The 23395-nt window shown below is 37.0% G+C and overlaps 1 long non-coding RNA gene across 6 annotated transcripts in view; it reads left to right on the top strand.

Annotated features, from left to right (window-relative positions):
* The window catches only part of LOC145688522 (uncharacterized), a 592332-nt gene that overhangs the window by 549249 nt on the left and 19688 nt on the right, over positions 1–23395 (top strand). For all 6 annotated transcript variants that reach the window (XR_014131931.1, XR_014131932.1, XR_014131930.1 and 3 more), the window contains one exon: positions 22147–22372. This is a non-coding gene — a long non-coding RNA (uncharacterized LOC145688522). The remainder of the gene's footprint in view (positions 1–22146; positions 22373–23395) is intronic.

Genomic DNA, 23395 nt, shown 5'->3' with positions numbered 1-23395 from the left:
TAAAATATCGATATATATATATATATATATATATATATATATATATATATATATATATATATATATATATATATATATATATATAGTATTTTTCACATGTTACGGACTAGTGATGTTGTAGATTGTTGAAGCGAGCAATCCCCTCTCTCCCATTCCAGTAATTTTAACTCCAAACTATAGGGCTAAGTTTATGATCGCCAACAAAATATATTCTGTATTATAAAAGTGAGTGTTTTTAATAAAATTTCTTTAAAAATATGTAATATAAAATCGGAGATAAGGCCGATGTTAAACCTAATTCCTTCATATTTACCCACTTCAACTCAAAGCAGTCAAGATCATTGGAAATCTTTAAAAAATGCACTTTTTATGAACCCGGGGTAAATGTTTTCTCTCTCCTTCCCAACTGATTTTAAATCCAAGTAGTGATAATAATTTTGAAGCCTCAAAAAATATGCACCATATTACAGAAAAAAGCTTTTTTAATTTTTTTTTTACGGAAGATATATTGCATATTTTTAATCGAATAGGGGAGCTTAGATCACCCCACACTGATTATTTCACAGCTCATTTTTATGACTGCTTTTAATCCCTAGCATTAGATATTACGGAAAAGGATCAAATAAAACGTACACAATGTTTATCAAGACCGAATTTTATGAAAGTTACCGTGGAGTTCGGAAAAATGTAGGGGGAGATAAATCAACTACTTTATTTTTTGCTAATTTTAACTCCGTGAATAGATGTTTGGTAAGCCTCAAAGATGTACGAAATATTACACCAAATCAAACATTATTTGAAAATAAAATTGTCAAACATACCGTCTTTTAAATAAGAGGGTGGGGACATAATTCACCATTTCGTTTTCACCATGGTGCCAGATTTAAGTTTCCACCTTGAGACGAAATATATATTTAATCTGAAATTGTGGGGATGACCAGAATGTTCTATAGAAACTGTACAATAACTTGTCGCAATTGAATAACTTTTATGTAATTTATACTGATGCTCAGCTTTACAACATGAGGTGCATTTTACTCCACTATACTTAGTGAATTCAACCCCAAACAATAGGGTTATTTCCGAAAGATGAAGAAAGGAATATTCCAAGTTTCATTAAAATCGAATGAGGTTTACGAGAGTTCTCGCAGAACACACACAAATGCCGATCGAGGCGAATGGTAGAAGCTTCGCCACGCTCGCTCATGAAAAGAGATACTTATCGAAAACTAAAATAATGTGTACTGTATATACAGTACAACAAAACTACTATGCTGTAGGACAGCGATTCTCAGCAGTTAATTTTAGGAATTGTCAATTCTCCTCGGCCCTATGAAATCAAAAACTACTTTTTAAAATATATATCATAAAAGCACAATAATAAATTACAATGTTACAATAATAAATGTATCATTTATGAAAAATCCATTTTTAAAGATACTAAAATACAATCTTACCAGTAAGGTATAATATTAATTCAGCATACACTCAATGTAATGATTGCTTGCTGTTTTTTCTCAGATATCACTTCCGTATATCTGGATCAAAACTAGGTAGTTTCAAACATAGATATGGCTCCATGTTAAGTATGTTCCTGTATTTGTTATTTAAATGTATACGAAATGAGAAAATCTTGTCTCACACAGTTGTGAAGTGGCATATGGCACCAGCCGTCTTACAGCACTTTTGGGAATCTTAAGACAAACATCCCTACATTGGAACCAAAACTTCACTAACGGTAACAACAAAATAAACATTTTGAATGTCAAGAAGCAAAACAGCTCTGTAAGTTGCCTTTGGCAGAAGAAAATCCCTATTCCTAGTCCAGGGATTTTCATCCAATCATTTTTGTATGACAAATCGAAAAATGCAGACGTGGTTAAGACACCAATGACTTCAAATGTTCAATCTTATTTTCAGCAATATCACTGGAAAGGGCTATGTTCTTAATTGAAATCAATTAGTGTCTGTGTGAAAAGAATCGTATTTTCATTTCTCCAAACGGTTGCATCAGAAATTAACTTGAGTGTTGCCTCTATCTTGTCTTGCGTAGAAAACACAGTGATAGTGTACTTTGATAGCTCGAGCTATGATTAATCAAGATATTAAAAATGTCCGCCAAAAAAGAGCCTTACTCCGTCATGAAGCTCAAACAACCGCATCAGAACCTTACCTCGAGGTAACCAGCTAATTTCTGAGTATAATAATAATAATAATAATAATAATAATAATAATAATAATAAATGTTCCTGATCACTTCCCATTTCATTGCAAATAACAGGCTGTTAAGAGGAGAGGGCCTACAAAATTGATATTTTTACTACCTCGTTAAGAACGGTTTTCATTTTAGGTTGCATACGGAGTGGAGCTGGTCTAGTTCATTGATCCGAACGAATAGTTTGGATCAGTTTCTGCTTGCATATTGAAAGCTCAAGTGCTTGATATGATTTGCTTTATGAATATCCCAGTTGGGAGTAACATAAAATAGTTTAATGAAAATAAAAAGTTCCGCGGACACTCTTTGAATATCTTACTACCCGAGGAATTGCTACCCGAGGACTACAGACTGAAAAACACTGCTGTAAGTAACATTCAGTCACGGACTTACATTTTAAAATTTATTCCTTCTTTCAAAATGAGAAATGCAATTAATTTACATTCCTGATTCTGTGATTTCTTCAAACACACACAATAGCTTCAGTAGTAGGAGCTTTGGTTAGGTGTCTCTCTCTTGTTTTCTAAATCATGTGTTCCCTCAGGAAAACTAAAAAGCTACTTACACGTTTGAAAACCGAATTTTTTGTTGTAAAAACTGTAGTTTGCTCTTAAAATCTCACTTCCCCTTTCTGTACCAGAGCACATAAACTCGAATTCCAAACTCCCACTATTCGGTATTCTAACACGAAATTTTGAACCTAAAACGCGGAAACAAAAAAAAGTTTCGAAAACGGAAACTGAATTGCCGTTTCGAGAACCAAAAACTAAACTTATAAACCGAAAATAGTTTTGAAATTTCAGTTTTTTTTGCTTTTTTTGCTTTTTTTTCTTTTTTTAATACAAGAAAATCTGTTTTCGATTATTAAAAGAAATATATCTATTTGGACAGCACTAGTGTACACTAAGAGAAAAGTGCATCAGGTCACTGATCGTCTGAAAAATTTTCAGTTTATACTAGCTGAACCTGCGCTCTCTACACAGCGCATCATTCGCATATGAGCATAAATATCCTTCTCATTCCTCACATCTGTACATGTCCCTTTACAGACACAAGTGAAAGAAGTCTTGATTTAAAAAAAAAAAATCGTCAACTCGTATCATAAAGGGGACTTCAATATCTCGCACCGTTTGCAAGATTTGAGCCTACTTCCGGTTAGAGTTTCTAATTCATGCATGACCAGTGTTTTCTTTCTTCTTGTATGCAGTATGAAATAAGCAAATACATTACATACACAATTAATTATAATGGTAGTTGTATATGGTGTTCATTGCACAAATCACTCCAAAAATAAAGATTCATCTTAGTGGTTAGACTGGAGAAATGGTTATCGTTCCTTTTTTCATTATTATTTGGCCATGAAATAAACGCCTGCGGCATACGCAACCCGTATATACAAAAACGTGGTGCTGGAATGCATAACGCATAGGATATGCTGCTTTTTTTAATTTCAACGCTTCCATGTGTACCCTAAAAAATGTAATAAAGAAATAACGGCCATGTTTTCTTTTTAATATTCAATTAGAACTGGACAATCTACGCAAAATTTCCGATCGATTACTGAAAACGTCATTTTTCTAGAGCCTGTAGTTTCCGAGATCTCATTGTAGAAAGGATTGACCACAAACATATAAACTTCCACAACATATAATTTAAAAGAACTCGGAAGATGGAAGCACAATTCACATGCATTGATTTTAGAAAAGGCTTATTAAAATACAAAGGCTTTGAACAACAATTTTATATCATAAACTTTATGAAAAAGATCTAGTTAACTGTTTTATTTAAAGTACTTGTACTTAAAATGTTTGTCTCTGTTAAACTTGAAATCTCACATAACCGTAAATGAAAGATTTGAAAGCCATAGTTATACGTTGGAGCTCGGGCGCTTTTTATTGCTATTGCTATTGCCATTTTAATAGATAGATACTTATTTTAATGTACGTTTGTCTTAGAAAACGTTTTAGGGACAATCTTCAATGGTGTGGTGATAATATTATGTAAATAAATTGGAGTTTATATTGTAATTATAAAAGCGTAAGGATATTGGGATTTAGTCTGTATCGAGCTTTCAAATGATAGCTGAAATTTGCATACTTTCGAATACCGTGGTTAATCAGAAAAAGTTATAACACACACACGTACATGATATATTACATTGATTTCTTTTGCAGCAAGGTGTAACATTACAGCGATAGTATTTGGCAGTTTAATTACGACAATATTGAGCAGTTGCAAACCTTACCTATGTTTCATATCTCAGGAACTTAGATATGGTATTTGTATTAGCACTTTTATGAAATTAAGCCTGTATTAAAAATTAATTTGTTGCGACTTCGTTCCTATTTGTCCGAAATGCATTATATCATGGTCACAGTATCCGGCACTAAGTTACTTTAGATATGCACCGCCTTGTTTATCTTAGTTGCTTTATTATTGTTGTATAGCCCTCCGAAATTTGGATGAGTGATACTCTAGCATCTATAGTTCGCAACACTGAATAAAATGTGGCATTTTAATCTCTCGTTTTACATGTGAATTTGAAATACATAATAACGTGACAATACCATTTGAAAAGCTTTAATATTGAGATTACAATACTGTTAACCTGGTGATATTGTTGAGTGTCATTTTTTTCGCCCTTTTGATGTTTGCTTGGTACAAAATTTCAACTACTTTTGTTAATTAGTTTGGAAGTTACAAGGAGAATCAGTTTAAGTGGTTCACTCTGCATATAATGTTTAAGCGAAGTAGATTGTATGACCAAACTTATTTATGTGAGTGAATATGAAACGATGGCCGAGTCACAGGGCAAATTTCGATGAAACTGACACAATTGGCTGTCTCTAATAATTACAATGGCCGCCTAGGTGCCCGCGAGTTCAAATTGAATATAAGGTAATATAGTATAATAATTCCTTACTTCTAATTTACGTCCATTTTTAGCTTTGACATTGTACGGAAATTCACGTATTCCCACCTGAATTAAACTCAAGTCTTTCACGCTGAAGGGTGATCGCTGACAGTTAAGTAGGAGTCCTAACTCGCTTAAGGCCGCCTAATGAATATATGCCTGAAAATGCAACCCATTATGCATGGGTCTGCGTTAGATTCTTTAATTTGATTTCCTGTTTGTGAATGTTTTCAACCCGTTTTTAATTGTCGATATTAATATTATCATTTTTTCTTAAAAATCTGAACCTAGTTCAAGAAACCAAAAATGCTACATAATTCGATGTCGTTTTGGAGTAGACGTAATTAACCACTATTAAAGATAGTGTTACTATTAATTTTACCCCTTGAACCTTCGCAGCACAAGACTTGCAAAATTCGTATTCTAATACACCATTCATATAGCATTTCTAAAGTGATAAACGCACAAACTGAAGCAAATGCTAAGTAACAACAGTCCAAAGTCCAGTACATTAGTATTAGACTTTCGTTGCAGGCAGTGGTCGAAGTGAGACGGTATGCGGTGGTATGCCATACCGCCTCTGATTTTCCAGTAATGAGGACATACCGTCTCTGTTTTTTCAGTGATAAAGACAATATTTAAATAGCCGGTATGTTGAGTCAAAATCGTAATAAAACATCCCGCCTCTGCTTTTTTCCACTTCCAACACTGGTTGCAGGACTGCATAAAGCTGTGATTTTGTGCTATTAATTGACCTTATGGTAAAACAGCTTTGGTCCAAAGGGTATAACTTCAATTCTGTCGCTTCATTAAACTCCCAGTCAGTCATTAAAGTTTTTCTCAACGATGCTTTCAATTGATGGTTCTGCTACTTGATTTTTGAATAATTGATACACTCATATACTGTGATATGTGGTGACCATTAATGCACTACTACCGTCGTGTGTTGGGCAATACTGAATAAGCGAAGTGGTGTAGCAGCGATTCGTGTGTAGACTAGGCCAGACGTTTTTAGTCCAAAACAGGAAGATCTGTCACTTTCAGAATGCGAATTGTTGGTATTCAATTTGCTGAAACAAATTTACCCAAAACTGGCAGTGTCTTAGATATGTCGAGAGTAAGAGCATCTAAAGCTGATGGCATACTCGTAGCAAGAAATCATAGATTAATACAGAACGGAAACCAAGCCTAGGTAAGAAGGATCATCAAACTTTGTAGATGATTTTTACAAAGAACCGTAGAGCTAATGGAAAGAAATCTCACCAGTGTCTTCGACACAATGGGTAGAAGAATCGTCCAACACAGCTACCATGTCCCTCACACCCACCCATGTGAGCCTGCGATCATTAAAAATTTAATTTTTAGAAGCAGCTCTTTTATCCCACGTTCCTCTTACCACATTAGAGCAAACAAACCTACTTGATATATGCCGTCTACCCTGGCCTGCTACGTCTCCGGACGTAAGCCCTATCGAACATGTGTAGAACTGACAAGGGAACCTTCCGAAAATGATAGTTGCAGTGAAAGATGTGGCCTATGCCAATTGAAAGAGCTGTAACAGAGATGAGCATTCCCAAAAAATTAGCTGCCCATCGCAATAGGTTCAAGAAATATAAGGGGTGGAAGTTCGGGAAACAGCATGGTTGGACAAGGGGGAAAAGTGCAAATTCCGCAATAAAAACAAGGGGGCACAGCAAAATACAATGCTGACAAGTGATGTATGGAAAGAGACTTGCCACAATAGGGAACAAATGAAGGCCACCAGTGGGGTTAACAGTGTTGCCAACTGCAATGAAAAGTACATGTTTTGCAAACAGCACTATATGTAGTGAGTGCAATATTATTAGTTAAGACACAACATATATTTGTGGCGGCCATTTTGAAAAGCATGCTTCATATAACAAATGTTTCCTATATGTGTTGTTGAACACTCCATGATCTATCGAGAGAGGTACCACTCGGTCCCTGTTGCCATTTGAAAGTTTGAAGTTGGCTCCTGGGGCCCTATGATGGGGATCCTGGGGGCACTTGCTTCTCACAGACTTTTATCATCCTCTGACATTGGTACATTCCTGCACAACTGGATCCGTCACATTTTTGTTCGTTTTTCAAATCTTTCAGGTCAAAGTTTGGTGGGACACCCTGTATATTCCCGCATACGACCCAACCATGACATAATGTTTACTTCTATTATAGGTTGTTGGCTCAACCCAACCATTTCATGTTCCCCGACTTGGCATTGCCTCAATCACTCTAGCATTGATGCATTCCGAGTGATGCCTGTTGCCGGAATTTTCTTTTTGTGAAGCGAGTGGCCTAATTATATTAGAATTGTCTGGATGTTCATGGCCAGTGCTGCCAACTTTGGAACTCGTTTTTCTTTTCGACTCTAGGTACGTCGGTTTCCTGCATAGTCAGAGCTTCTTGTTTTGTTCATTCTAATATGCACAGCTCGTGATCAAATGTGGCGCATTATGGCCAACTTCATCTTTTCCGTATTTTTCGTACTTCTGTTTTTTCTATTTTCTTTTGTTATATTGTACCACTGATTATACACGCCATATCTTATGTTCTACATGACACTGAATATTGCACTCAATTCATATAGTGCTCTTTACAAAACATGTACTTTTTATTGCAGTTGGCAACACTGTTAACCCTACTGGTGGCCTCCATTTGTTCCCTATTGTGGCAAGTCTCTTTCTATACATCACTTGACAGCATTGTATTTTGCCGTGCCCCCCCTTTTTTTTGTTGCGGAATTTGTACTTTTTTCCCTTGTCCAACCTTGCTGTTTCCCGAACTTCCACCCCTTATATTTCTTGAACCTATTGCTATGGGCAGCTAATTTTTTGGGAATGCTCATCTCTGTTACAGCTCTTTCAATTGGCATAGGCCACATCTTTCACTGCAACTATCATTTTCGGAAGGTTCCCTTGTGAGACAGTACCTGTCTGCCAGCTCGGCTCTGTCAATGACCATCACCTACGTATGACAAGATCTATGGCGTGCGTAGGATACCATACCTCAGATGGATTCAGTTCGTGTATACGACCAGCTATCTGCTTGAATTGTTGCTAGTGTGAAAATTTCAGTAATTGATATAGAATTAAATATTTAGTTGTGGTATTTAAAATTTTGATGAAATTTGCATTACACAGTTTCAGGATGAGTAATCAAAAAACATCGTATGTATTAAGCTTGTTTTCAGCTACAATTAAATGTCTTTTTTAGGGGAAAAGTGACACATCTTAGAAAATAAACGTTTCAAAGAAAAGTTTATAATTTGCCTGCGTTCATTCCGAATCCGAACTTAAAAACTTTCCATGAAAAAACTTCCTGCCAGTACAGACACACGACTTTTCTATTTTCCAAATTTAAAACACCGACATTAAATTTGGCACTATAATTTGATGTATTTTCTTTCTTCCTTTCTTGAAGGCTCTGTGTGCAGTATGAGTGGAATTAAGTGTCTGGCGCACATTAACAGTTTCAATCTATCTGTATACAGGCCTGTATCCAAGGGGATCTAGGAGGGGCCGGGCCCCCTAAAATTTTCACGGTAGGCTTGCAAATGATATATGACTATAATATGGTTGGATCCCCTCCCCCCCTACAGTTTTGGGCTGGCTACCGGCCTGTGTGTATATAAGGTAATAATCGTACAACTTCGAAAGAAATTGACCTGTTTTCCTCTGATATAATGAACGTAATTTTCTATGAACACCGAAACCTGTATTGCAACTGTTAATTTTTTTTATTTCCTAAGTTACTGGAAAAAGTAGAGTAGGAGTGTATACCATTTTTTATTTTTATTTTATTTTTTTTTTTTTGCTCTTGGATATACATTAATAAATCAACATTAACCAGATTGTTACCATAGAAAATCAACATAATGACCATATTTTCTCATAAAACTAATAGGTATATAATACACAATATGATGATTATTAAATCTTACTAATAATTAGCACTAGCTTTTAAGTTATTATAAATAGTAACTAGCTGAAATGCGTGTTCTTCGAACGTGGAGAATAGGTTTATGGAAATATTTGAATCCCTTTCAGCCCTGATCACTCTGCAGATGGGGCTAAACTTAGACTTAACAGCATTGGGAGTGTCGTTATTTATTTCAGAGACCCCGAACACTACAGAGATTGTGCTCTAGTATCAGTCGTTTGGGATTATTTTTACACTTCAGCCCCTTCAACTTTCACCATTTGAAGTATCTTACTCCCACGATTTTTGGATCAAAAGATGCAATATATTTCAATCAAAAATTTCCTTGTACGCCTTATATCTGGAGAACTACATACAGTGTACCCAAACCCAAACTATCACTTAACTCAGTATGATAAGCTTATTCCATAGAAAATATGAAAACTCGATTTAGGGGTTGTTCAAAAATACGTGGTTCGTAAGCTAATCACTTATGGGTGTGTGATAAGCAGTTATGCCTATTGTCTCTGTAGACTCAAAGATTAGAGGCTAGCCACGCGTAAGTAGAGAGAAAGCAGTGAACAAGTATTGACGTAGCAGCCCCGGGGCAGAGGAAACAGCTCGCAAATTTTTAGTTCGTCAAACGAGATAGGCGAATTGTTTGTGTAAGATTTTACTGTTTCTAAAGGTATGTTTCGATAGTGCCATACTTGTAGAATAGTATGATATAGATAATAAATGCAGGACCACTATTCTTGGTATAGAAAGAATGGTCAAAACAAAATCTGTCGCTTCTGGAAATAACGCCACTATCGCCTCGAGAAATAACACCACTCTATCCAGTCGCTAATCGAAGCTAATACTAGCTTTAAAAGTTTTTTTTTCCGAAGTGGCTATGAAATGTGAGACTTCTGATGTTTTGTTCATTTTGTTTTCCAGATGGGAAGGAAATGTCAAAACATAGGTGGTCTGAAATCAAGCTATCGCGGCCATCGAGCAGGGTATGAAAGTTGCAAGGGCTGCATGTACGTGTAACGTTAAGGACTGGGTAAAACGAAAGGACAGGAAGCCCATTTGAAAACTTGGTCGCAACTCTGTATTGTCACAGGAACTGGAAGAAAAATTAAAACTGAGAATAATTCGTTTACAGACAGTTGGATTTGGTTTAACAAGAAAAGATGTTTGTGAGGCCGCGTATAGAATATGTTAAGAGAACGTAATACCTAATCCATTTCGTAGTGGTAGAGCCCTAAAAGACTGGTTTTATGCATTCGTGGCAAGACAATCGAATATTGTTAGCAGAAAGGAGGAAAATTTGAGCTGATAGACTCATGCGGTTCAACAGAACTATAGCGAACGAATTTTATACGCTATTGGAAAATATACTTGATGATATGAACTTACGTGACAATCTTGAGCTTATTTACAATGGAGATGAAACTAGTCTACAACTAATGTGCAACAGCAGCTAAAAATTCTGACAAACAAAGGGAGCATGCGAGTACATAATGTCACACATTGCGAAAAAGGTGAAACTATGAGTGTTATTGCGTGCTCCAATGCATCAGGTTCAAATTGGATCCCTTCAATGATGTTATACAAGGGAAAGTATGAAAAAAAAAAGTATAGTTGTGATATTCCTCCACGTACCCCTTCGCAACGACACCTAAATGCTATCTTACAAAGGAAGAATTCCGTACATTTCTGGAGCATTTCAACAGACAGGATCCCTGGCCGAGCACTGCTTATTGTAGATGGTCACTGCAGTCACCTTGATATTACCATTTTAAATGTTGCTGAGAGCATGGATATCCAACTGCTGTGCTTGCCTGTACATAGTACCCACGACTTCAGCTGGTCGATAAGAGCTTCTTCAAATCGTTAAAAGTGTACTGCTCTGAAGCAGCTGATGACAGTTATCGCCGAACACATCCCGGAAAAACACTTGGGAAGCTACAGTTTCCAAAACTGTTTTCACAAGCATGGTTCCGTTTAGCAACACCTCAGAACACAATTTCAGGCTTCAGCGCTACAGGCATCTGTCAGTTTAACATAAATGCTATTCCCAATGCCACTTTTGCCCCAAGTGATCTCAGAGCAAGAGCAGCCTCCACCAACACCTCCAAGCACACTAGCAACTTCCATCTCTCCTTCAACACCACCGAGTGACCACTCCATCCACGAACTTCTGCCTACACCTAAAATAACTAGAATCAAATCTCATCCCAGGGGGAGTTCTCTTTGCCAGAGAAGTCTTGGTAACACCAGACCTGTTTGCAACAGCTGGCCCTTAAACATCTTCCGGCACGAAGAAACAAGCATTCTCTAAAAAGAATGATGGAGGCATGTTTCGTGGGGACTGTGGAGGATAATACTATCATCCTAGGGATACTAAAACATGGATTTAGTGTATTGAATGCAAGATTTGGTTTCACGAATCATGTGATTATGGCAACATTGTTAAATGTGGCTTGTGGACATGGGGTGACGCTGGTTGTGCATTGTTGTCTGACTCCGACTAGTAGTGCCCCATGTGACCGCAGTTGTCACGTTAAGGAGTTCGCAATCATCACAAAAGTTACCGGTTAACGACATGTACTATGACTGAGATTTGTGTACTAGCAAGGCAAGTGGCACATTGCCAAGAACATTGTTTAGTTGTGTTCAAAATGTATTTCGTTATGATTCTAACATCTTTCCGTTGTTGTAAAGTAAGTAGCGTTATTTGCCGACACGTCTGGTAATAACGTAATCTCTTACTCACTTAGATTCTCACAAGTAAACCTTACGTTTGGGTGAATCGAGTTGCTGACTGAGACACATATGAGAAAGTAGTACTAAATGTGGTCAGTATTTCAGTGAAGTTTTAGGTGCGAAGCTCCAGGGGTTTAGGAGATACAGCTACCAGAACATCACATGGAAGTACACAATAGTCTTCATACAGTTGGAGGTAAAAGCTCTGTAAGACCTCTTGTAACGACAAAAGGTGAATAACAAATATATGGGTACATATTAGGACTAAGGGGAAGTCATATAGTAAGGGTATACCTGACGGCGGCCATCTTGAAACCCGCCATTTTGAATTAAGGTCAAGTTTTTAAAATTGGAATAGGGTCATGTGATACATGATTTAAGGCGCAAATTTAATCAGAAAAACAATGGTGACGTTAATTTTTATTTACGCGCAATTGATAAAAAGTTACAGGGAAATTAAATATTATTGCAGCATATGTATTAGTCCTTTACCCCACCTTGTACATTTTGTGTTAATAATAATAATTAAATAAAAAGCAGGTGGATAAATATTAGGTCTATGGTAAGAGTTGCCTTGATGGCCGCCATGTTCAAATCCGCCATTTTGAATTAGACAAAAGTTTTAAACAAAACGCATAACAGTGCCATTTTATTAATAGCAAATTTTACCATAAATCCAACGGTATAACCATTTTTGGTTTATCATTAACCAGCATTTGTTATCGCACAAACAAGTTGCTAATTTAAGGAAAAATGACCAAAGTGGAATTGAGTCATAATTGAACTTGGGTCTTTCTTCCAGAAAAGTCCTCAATTAGTACAATCAGTATGTAGTTCAGAAAAGAGTGCATGACTTTCACAAATGCTCTGCTCACAGTGAGCACACCTGACAAAGGCAATCGAGTTACACTTGACACATTTGTCGTTAACTATTTCGTCAAAGCAGTAGTCGTAAGGAGCGATACATTTAATTTTGTGCTGGTTAATGATAAAGCAAAAATGGTTATACCCTTGGAGTTATGGTACAATTTGCTATTAATAAGGTATCACTGTTATGCGTTTCGTTAAAACTTTTGTCTGATTCAAAATGTCGGATTTGAACATGGCGGCCATCAAGGCAACTCTTACCATAGACCTAATATTTATCCACCTGTTTTTTATTTAATTATTATTATTAACACAAAATTTACAAGGTGGGGTAAAGGACTAATACATATGCTGCAATAATATTTAATTTTCCTGTAACTTTTTGCCAATTGCGCGTAAATAAAAATTAACGTCACCATTGTTTTTCTGATTAAATTTGCGCCTTAAATCATGTATCACATGACTCTATTCCAATTTTAAAAACTTAACCTTAATTCAAAATGGCGGGTTTCAAGATGGCCGCCGTCAGGTATACCCTTACTATATGACTTCCCTCTAGTCCTAATATGTACCCATATATTTGTTATTCACCTTTTGTCGTTACAAGAGGTCTTACAGAGCTTTTACCTCCAACTGTATGAAGACTATTGTGTACTTCCATGTGATGTTCTGGTAGCTGTATCTCCTAAACCCCTGGAGCTTCGCACCTAAAACTTCACTGAAATACTGACCACATTTAGTACTACTTTCTCATATGTGTCTCAGTCAGCAACTCGATTCACCCAAACGTAAGGTTTACTTGTCAGTGCATTGTGGTCAACATTGTGTGTGTAGGATCTTGGTTTTCTCGTTGTTTTATAGCGGAGGGTCCACTCAGTCTTGCATGTAATTTGCACGGTTCTACGAGGCCCATCCGGAAAGTGGTACCCGTTTATGCAAAAAAGACACAGTAGTATATATTAACAAATACACACATTTTTATTGGAAAGAGCATACTTTACACTACTTTTCCACATAAACACCAAGCAAATTGAGGCATTTGTCATACCGTGTGACGAGTTTTGGTATTCCAGCGTCATAGTCCTCCGCCGCGAGAGTATTGAGATACGTAGTCACGCCTCGTTTAAGTTCTTCATCGCTGTCAAATCTTTTTCCCGCCAGAAAGTCTTTAAGCTTCGTAAAGAGATGAAAATCCGAAGGGGTCAAGTCCGGGCTATACGATGGATGGTCGAAGGTTTCCCACTTCAATTGCTGCAGAAGTTGTTGTGTTTTCGGAGCTGCATGGGGCCTGGCATTTTCATGAAGGAGAATGACGCCTGTAGACAACAGACCTCGCCGTCGATTTTGTATTGCCCGCCGTAATTTCTTTAATGTTGCACAATACGCATGAGCATTAATTCTGTCTCCACGAGCCATAAAATCAATGAGCAGTACACCTCGTCGATCCCACAGTATGGTGGCCATGAGTTTCCTGGTAGACGGAACTCTCGAATTTTTTTGGTTTGGTTGGTGAATGAGCGTGATACCACTCCATGGACTGTCGTTTACTCTCAGGTGATGCATAACAAACCCATGTTTCGTCCCCTGTAATGATGCGATTCGGGAAAGTCTCTCCTTCATCGGAATAACATCCCAGAAACGTCAGTCCTGCATCCGTACGCTTGGTTTTGTGCTCATCTGTGAGCATGCGAGGGACCCACCTTGCAGATTTTTGAATAATGCAGATGGTCTTTGACAATTTCATGAACAATTGTTCGAGACACGTTAGGAAAATGTTCAGAGTTCATCAATTGTGACACGCCGATCGTTATTCACGCATTCGTCTACTGACCTCAGCAGTTCGTCTGTAATGACAGATGGTCTCCCTGAACGCTCCTCGTCGTATGTACTCCCCCTCCCCAGGTGGAAGTTGCGACACCAGCGCCAAACAGACGACTCGTCAATCACATTGTCCATACACCTCCTTTAATTGGCGATGAATTTCACAAGGTCGAACGTTTCGTGCATTAAGAAATTGAATCACGGCCCTCACTTCACAACTGGTGGGGTTCTCAATTCGTTTAATCATTATAAACGAGCACAGACACAACACAGGCTGCTAGCGTCACGCAACCTCGCACAAAGCAGGCAGACAAGCCACTGACGCGGTCTGACCTTGCCCAGCGGCTCCCCGAGTCGTCAGCGCTTCATGCGGCGCAAACGGGTACCACTTTCCGGAGACCCTCTTAGATATAAAAACATTTGAATACCAGAACAATATGTTGAATTGGTGGCGTTATTTGCCGAAGTTACCCTATATACACTACCCCCGAAAAGTTTCCGGACAAACACAAAATAAAGAAATTTTCAAAATGTAACAAAAGAATGCCTTACAATTTGCTTGCAAATGAAAGGTGAAACATTTTAGAATCCGTCGGGAGAAAAGGTTTTGGCCTATTGTGGATGAATTAAGAAAAATAAACTTAAATATCGCGCCGTTGTGATCGTGCATTACGTACGCGTGCAATACAAAACGGCCATTACATTGCAAATTGAAGGTCGAACACACAATAAATACCTCTTAGGTGTCTCTCAAGCTACTCTGTCTACTTCTCTCTCATATCTCACTGTTGGGAGTTGTCTATTGCACGCTAGTTGCGTGTGTGTGTGTGTTGAAGTGAGGTGTAAAGTGTTCTCTATTAGTCAGCATAATGCCCCGTACGAAAAGGGAATTAGGTATTGAAGCGAGAGCAAAAATAGTTAGTTTACGAGAAGAAGGCTATACAATACGGGAAATAGCCGCAAAAGTGAAAATACCCCATACTACAGTGTAGTGAAAATGCCCCATACTACCCATACCTTAAAACGATTTGCTGAAACAGGGGAAAATCGCTCTCGAGCAAGATCTGGAAGGCCTAGAGCTACTACTGCAAGGGAGGACAAGTACATTATAGTGACAAGCAAACGCGACAGGTTGAAAACAGTGCCCCAAATACAAGCTGAAGTGAAGGAAACTCGCGAAAAGCCGATCAGCTATGAAACTGTACGGGCGCGGTTAGTTAATGCGGGACTAAACGGTCGTGTTTCAACTAGGAAACCGCTCTTGCGACCTCAAAACAAAAAGAAGAGATTGATGTGGGCAAGAAAATTTGCAAGCTGGGGGCAGAGCAGTGGAACAAGTGCTTATTTACTGACGAATCAAAGTTTGAGCTCTTCAGTCATAGACGCAGGGTTTTTGTGCGTCGCTCCAAGGGCGAAAGACTGCTTCCCTCGTGTATTTTGCCAACGGTAAATCACGGGGATGGTTCTGTGATGGTGTGGGGTTGCTTTGGTAACAATCAAGTGGGGGATTTAGTGCAAATACAGGGTGCAATGCAGAAAGAACAGTACCATCAGATTTTGATCAGACATGCAGTGCCATCTGGGAAGAGGCTCATTGGTCATGGTTTCATCATACAGCAAGACAATGACCGAAAACACACATCCCGACTTTGTAGAGGGTATTTGTCAGCAAAAGAGCAACAGGGAGATCTCAAGAATATGATGTTACCCCCACAATCACCGGATTGTAATCCAATTGAGTTACTGTGGAATGAGCTTGATAGAACAGTTCGAAAGATGCGTCCCTCTTGCGAGAAACACTTATTTGAGTGTCTTCGCAAAGCGTGGATAGGAATCAAGCCCGAAACTCTACATAAACTAATACGGCGAATGCCCAAAGTCTGTAAAGCTGTTATCACAGCACCTGGAGGCTACTTTAATGAATCAAAGATTTAAATTTCTGACAAAACAATGGTCCATTTCTGTTAAATTTCTGTATTTTTCTCTCAAATATATATTGTAGGTTCCAGATAAAAATAAATTCCATTGATATGTCTTTGTTTTTTCTCGAATACAAGTAAAGTATACATAAACCTACTTTGTACGGCAACTTTTCGGGGGTAGTGTATATAATACGAGCAGGGCGCCGGAGTTATCCCTGTAAATTCACAATCCAGCTCACATGTCTGTTGCTGCCTAAACTTGGGCAGGACTTTCAACTAATATCTTAGTGACCCCGAAAAACATGAATTCGATACTAATCTCGGCATTTAAAACATTTTATTTTTCACCCCTTCTAAATCCATCACGATAGGGACTGAACTTGAATTTTAACGCTATCTGAAGTATGACTATCAATGTCAGCGACAGCGATATTAACATGTTATTATTATTATTATTATTATTATTATTATTATTATTATTATTATTATTATTATATGTTCCCTACTTTCCATACCCTCTTAGAGGGGCTTCAAGGTTTTGGCTCCACTGGGAGCAGAACTTCACTTAAAGTGCATCTGAACTGTCAAAAATCAACTTAGGGACACCGAAAACTAATATTGATAGTTTTTTTTTTTTAATTATTATTACATCTATTTTGACCTCTCGCCCGTCAGGGGTGATAATGAGGGCTAAAATTGGACAAACGGTATCCGGAGTGGCACTTTTTATCTCAGTGACCCCGAAAAGTATGAACTTACAACTAATATAATTTTTCGATCATTTTTATCACGGCTCTCAAACCCCTAGGTGAATTAGGTGGATCTTACTCACGTAAATTCATTTGAAGATCATGTGTAACAAATTTTCTTAACGTCCATACATTTTATATATATATATATATATATATATATATATATATATATATATATATATATATATATAATATAATAGTTCTACCTGTACAAGCACTAATAAAAATTCGCATCAATAAGTTTCTGTATATGGCTTATTGTTACAGGAATAGAATGTTTTTGTGGTTTTGTTCTGAGATTTAGCAAAGCAACGTCATTAAAGGTAGTGTAATCAGAAAGTAAATGTCAAAGTTCAGGTCTACGATTATGGCGTCTATGACGTGTCCACTTATTGCACTTTGCACGAAAGGACAAAATTCATTTGCATGCAGTTCACAGTAGATCCAGATTTTTGATTAAGTTTGTGATTCTAGGTAAAACAGGATTCTGGAAATAGTGCCCGTGTTTTCATAAATATAACTCGTTTCATTAGGTGTGCGCTGAATCATTCACCTCGAGAAATTATTTAGTCAGTCTTCAAGGTTAGCAAAATTTTAAGGCCTATACAATTATAGTATTTCTTGTTTAATACTCTTTATGCCGTCAACTAGAGTTGACTAATTGCAAACGAAATAATATTCTATTCAAGGGAGCTAATTTCCAAAAAAACTTCACAAACTTGGAAAACTAATTTTCTGTTGACGGAGTTGATCTGCAGGAAACGGGTGGGTAAAAATGTATGTTCGTAATCAGTGGCGTAGACAAAAGTGAATCAGGAGGGAAGAATTCAAACACCCAAGCCCATATAGTATCGTGACACGCACAATTTGTGTACACATCTTAATACGGTACTTTTTTTCGTAATATCTTGTTCAAGGGGTGTTAAACGACGGAAAATCCTTCCTTGCGCACGCCACTGTTCGCGAACACTATTCATCGCTAGACTGGTTTTGATAAATTTTGAACTTGAATGATTTTGTTTTTGTTTTTACAGAATTGAGTAATATATAAACTAACAGTGTGACCTATGACAGTGGTTCCCAACTTTTCTTGACTGATGGTACACTTTATTGAATGTCAACTTAGTCTTACACCACTAAGATTACTAAGTTTCTATGAAGTAGTGACGATGTAGTATTGACAATTTTTGCCGCCACTGGAAGCGTTCATTAGTACGCTCTCTCAAAATTGATTCTAATTATTCAATGTTTCATAACTTTTAAATTCTAACATTTTTCGACACACCCTATGGAACTTGAAGGTTCAATGGCGAATTAATAAAAGCTCTCCATTGACTTATGTCCTTAGGCAGCTGGATCCAGTTTCTATTTTGTATTCATATTTGTGCGAGATTCATCTTAATATTGTATTCCCATATGTGTTTAATCTTCATATTTTTGAGGGGGGGGCAATTAAAATAACCTATCCATCTGAGCTTCCTACACTTAATGATCCTACCAATACTAGGTAAATGGAATAAATTATAGAGCTCTTTGTTATGAAGTTTCCGCCATTCATCATTCCCATCCTTCTTGGGTTCAAATATACGCTTCAGGATTCTATTCTGTAATACTGGTGTCTTCCCACTTGCGACAGTCCTATTAGCGAAAGGAATTGTTAACTGTCCTATGAGCGACCGATTCGATCTGTTATCTGCCCTATAAGTCACCGATTCGTTCATACTAAGGTAATGGAAGAAGATAAGGTTCTCTCTTCTTTAACTTGTTTCATGCTAACGTGATTTAGAACCTAACAAAATGTACTATGAAAAATTTTCGCTCTACCTGAATGTAATACGTGAGAATGTTCTCATTACATTAACAATCTTTTCCTAATATTATATTTTTGAATTAATTTCTATGAATACATTGACTATATCAAGGGGAAAACTAACTAAATACTTAGTCTATGATTCTATGCTTCTAATATAATTAAAAATTTCATGTTAACATTATACGGAGCATAAGTTTAGATTGAATATATTTATGGCATAAGAAAGAAATCAGAAAGAGGTAGGGGGCGCCCGAAGAAAATTTTCTAGGGAAGGGCATCTCCTATCACTTCTGCTATATCTGATATTTAATATATGTGGTTTGCTACATTATGTATACATTTTTGTGAGCCAGGGAGGCAACCCCTGCCTTCCAATCGGGTGTCTATGGAAAGGGGGTGTTCACTACTTGAGGATATCAAAGAAATCTAAAAACACGGTGTATTCGAAGAAAATATTACACACGTTACAAATCTCTCGCAGGACTTAACAGTTCGTCTAGTTATAAGGTACTATTTCAGATTGCTACACAACAAGCTTTTATGTATAAGTCTAAACAATAGAGGAAGGCAAATTAAGCAATTAATTTGTTTTAGTAGCTTACAATAGGAAAGAAGGTAGTTTAAAGACTTTGTTTACCTTTTGGATTGTTTAGAGTGAACTGCGTTGTAATTGGTGGGATTGGTTGAGAATATCCAATCCGATTTAAGGGATCTCAAAAGTTGTCTTTTGTCATTGACTTTTTTTTATTTTATTCACGGCGAAACTGTTATACATTTAAGTTTTTTTTTTTCAAAATAAAATATATTACTGGGTTTAGTGAGTAATTAGATTTGAATCAAATTAAGTACAGAAAACAGCTCTTGAGGAAAGGGGGTATTACAACTGGATTTTCCATAATTACATAGGAATATATTTTACATGGAAATATCCCTGTTGTCTCGTTAAATTATTTGATATGTTTTATGCCAAATCTAACTCAAAATTAAAATAAGTTTTATTTGCACTCACAGTAGAGGAAAAATATATTTGACGAACATTATCACTGGCACGTACATATTTCATACCAAGGTTGTTCGGGCGCTAATAACGCCAGAGACAAACATACTTTACGAGTTGGAATCATATCATCTTCCATCATCTCAATGTAAATGAATCGGTCGCTTATAGGACAGATAACAGTTCCTGTCGCTAATAGGACTGTCGCTTCTGGGACTAATTCGTAATACTTGGTCGCTTATTTTGAGGTCGCTTTTAAACGCAATGTTTCTCAACCATATAAGACAACAGACATAATTATTGTTCTATGCATTTTAAGCTTCGCTATGAATATATTATAAAGTAAGATAGAATATCTCTTATAATGAGAATTTTTAAAAACGTGGGGACACGGGTCCGCTTATTTTAAATGAATGTATATGCCACGTATAGTCTTTCAGAGTTGGGAGGATCGTGAGACACTATTTTTTTTTTCTTTGCATAAATATTGAAGTTACCGCTTGCTCCTTAGAATAAACATTTCAAAGTTATACGATAAAAATTTAAGAGACCAGAATCAAGTCAGGTGTCAAAAATCGTCAAAATCAGTCAAGTGTTCTAGGGGGAGTTGAGGGACAATCATCATTAGGCCTATATTCATTTATATACAGTGGCCCAAAAGTAGGTATACACCTCTGCGTTGATCAAGTGTAACATTCTAGTTTATGGATTTATTTGGTTCGACTGTATATATCCACCCTCGTCTATTACAAGATTGGAAGATATTGAAAAATTTAGATTTTTTTTTCTAAAAATTGACTGTGTGTGTGTTTAGAAAACAGGTCATTTTTCTGACAGTAGAGTCAGTAGTATACAGGGTCTTACAATAAATTTGTCTCAGTATTTTGGAATAGATTGCTCACATCAAAATAAGAAAAAAAAAGTGTATATGCACCTGTGGTCGGAAGTGCATAGTTTCGTAGTTATGGGGTGACGAAAACGTGAAGAAAAAAACTTTAAAGGTTCATAGTTTCACTACTATAGAACCGATCGTAGTAGGGTCAAGACATCACTGAGGAGCTAGTATATGAACTATCCAAATATCCATTTTTCAGGACCTGCAGCGCTTGTACTATCGTTTTTAGAGGGGCTGTTTGGAAGTACTTGATCACTTTCTAAAAATTGGGGTTCAAATACTGGAGCATTCTTAAACATGGATATTTGGATAGTTCACATACCAATTCCGGAGTGGTGTTTTGACAAGACTATGAGGTTCCATAGGTAGTGGAGCTATGAACTTTTAAAGTTAACTTGTTTCATGTTTTCGGCAACCTATAACTCCTAAACTATCCACTTATGAGCACAGGTCCATATGATCTTTTTCCTTATTTTGATGTGAGGAATCTGTTACTGAAATATTGTGACACGTTTTTGTAATACCCTGTGTATATACTACATTGTTAGAAATAAAGCAGTTAAAAATTTCGAGAAAGGTAATAATGGGAGATTCTACAAATTTCAGATAGTTGGACATATCGTCAGTAAATCCACTTACAGGAATATCTGCATGTTTTTAATTTTACAGGAAAGCGATCTGAACTACTTCGTATAACGTTATAGGACTACTCATTTAATTTTCAACACAGTGTTGGGAAAGTTTGTACCAAGAAAGCTTTGAACTTAGTGATTCTGAAGATAGTATTAAAGGTATAACGTTACAAGAAGGATTTCAAGTCGCTTTCCTGTAAAGTTAAAAGCACGCAGATGCACCTGTACGTGGATCACAACAAAAATTCAAATCAGAGGTATTAGATGGCACCAACTTTTATATATTGCGGTGATCTAGAACGAGGGCATTAAGGCCCCCAGCGACCAGTTATCGTTTCCGAAGGGGCGCTGAATGAAAAAGGGGCGATTAAGGACCGAGAGACTACAAAGTGGGATAGATTTTATTGTATTTATTTATTTATTTTTTTAATCATGAAATCGTTATTTATTTTGAGCAAAATCTAGGCCTATTGACAGAGTTTGTATTAAAATATTTTACAAACTAAAGTGTGGAAAACATCTAATCTGTGGTGTTCACTGTCTCTCATGCATTTTTGAAGACGTTCTTCAAAGTTGGCATACACTCTTTTCATCCTTTGTCATCTTTTCTTTCTTTCGCGAATAGCTTTCTTCAGGACTTCCAATGTACGGAGACTGTGATTGTATACACATTGAGGTAACCCCACAGGAAATAATCACACTTGGACAGAAGACCAATGAATGTCCCCAAATCTGGAAACAGGCGATCAGGGAAGAGAGGGCGAAGAACGGCTCTTGCTTCTCTGCGTGGGCTGCCTCCTCATTCTGATGAAATCAGACACAGCGAGTGGGAGTAAGTTTTCGTAATTCAGGTAAGTTGTTGATAATCTCGATATAGTGCTCCAAGTTCACGGTAATACATTTGCATTATCATGATCAAGAAAGTAAAGACTGATGAGAGCAGTTTTGCCAATAACACCAAATGTCATTTTAGGATTGTGCAGCGGACTCGCGCGTATTTCTTTGGGATTTTCAGAATCAAAATGTCGGCAATTCTATTAATTCACAATGTCATTGGGGTCAAAATGAGTTCCAGCACTCATGAAAAAATGGAAGTTGTTTTCCTCAAAAATTGCTTCTATCTCATCTGCGCAGTTCAGTCGCAGTGCGTAATCCTCGGGCCAATTTGAATGGGTGGAAATTCAGGTCTAAATGTAGAATGCTGAAGCCAAGTACAGGCGAATTCCTCCTAGCTGATAGATACGGACTGCGCAGAATGGCTTGTCTGACTTTCCCCACATTTTGGGGGGTATGCGCATGGGTGGACTGGATTAAGATTATGACGAATCAGAACAATTCCATTCATTCAAGGTGGCACTAGGCTCAAAAAGGTTAAAAATCATTGATATAGTGCATTAAAAATGTGAAAGAGTGAGATGGTCTTTTCTTCCACAAGGACCTTATTGTCTAGTAACTGAACTTTTAAATTAAATTTCCAGAAAATGACATTCACAAAATTTTCGATTTGTTGCCAATTATAAACTTTTGCATGAGGAACTGTATTCTTACGTACACTCATGTCCAAAATGATTGTCGCATGTCTATAACAGTCTTCTTATAGGAATATAATTTGATAATGATTTTGCGGGGTACTTTTAATACAGATGATATGTGTATACTCGGAAAATCTATATTTGTGGTAAGTTTCGTAGGAAAAGAATTATAAATTCGAAAATTAAAATGAGTAAAACAGAATGTTCCTAAATGACCAAGAAAGTTTCATTTTCGTTTTATTATTCTTATTTTGTGCTCTTTTGACATGAAATTTGCCACATACATGTTTTGCCGATTATACACATACTAACATTGTAAGAAATACGGGACGAATTCGTTAT

This window comes from Thermobia domestica, chromosome 6, assembly GCF_964235325.1.
Source record: "Thermobia domestica chromosome 6, izTheDome1.hap1.1, whole genome shotgun sequence".
NCBI lineage: Eukaryota > Metazoa > Arthropoda > Insecta > Zygentoma > Lepismatidae > Thermobia > Thermobia domestica.
This window is presented reverse-complemented; position numbering and strand designations above follow the sequence as displayed.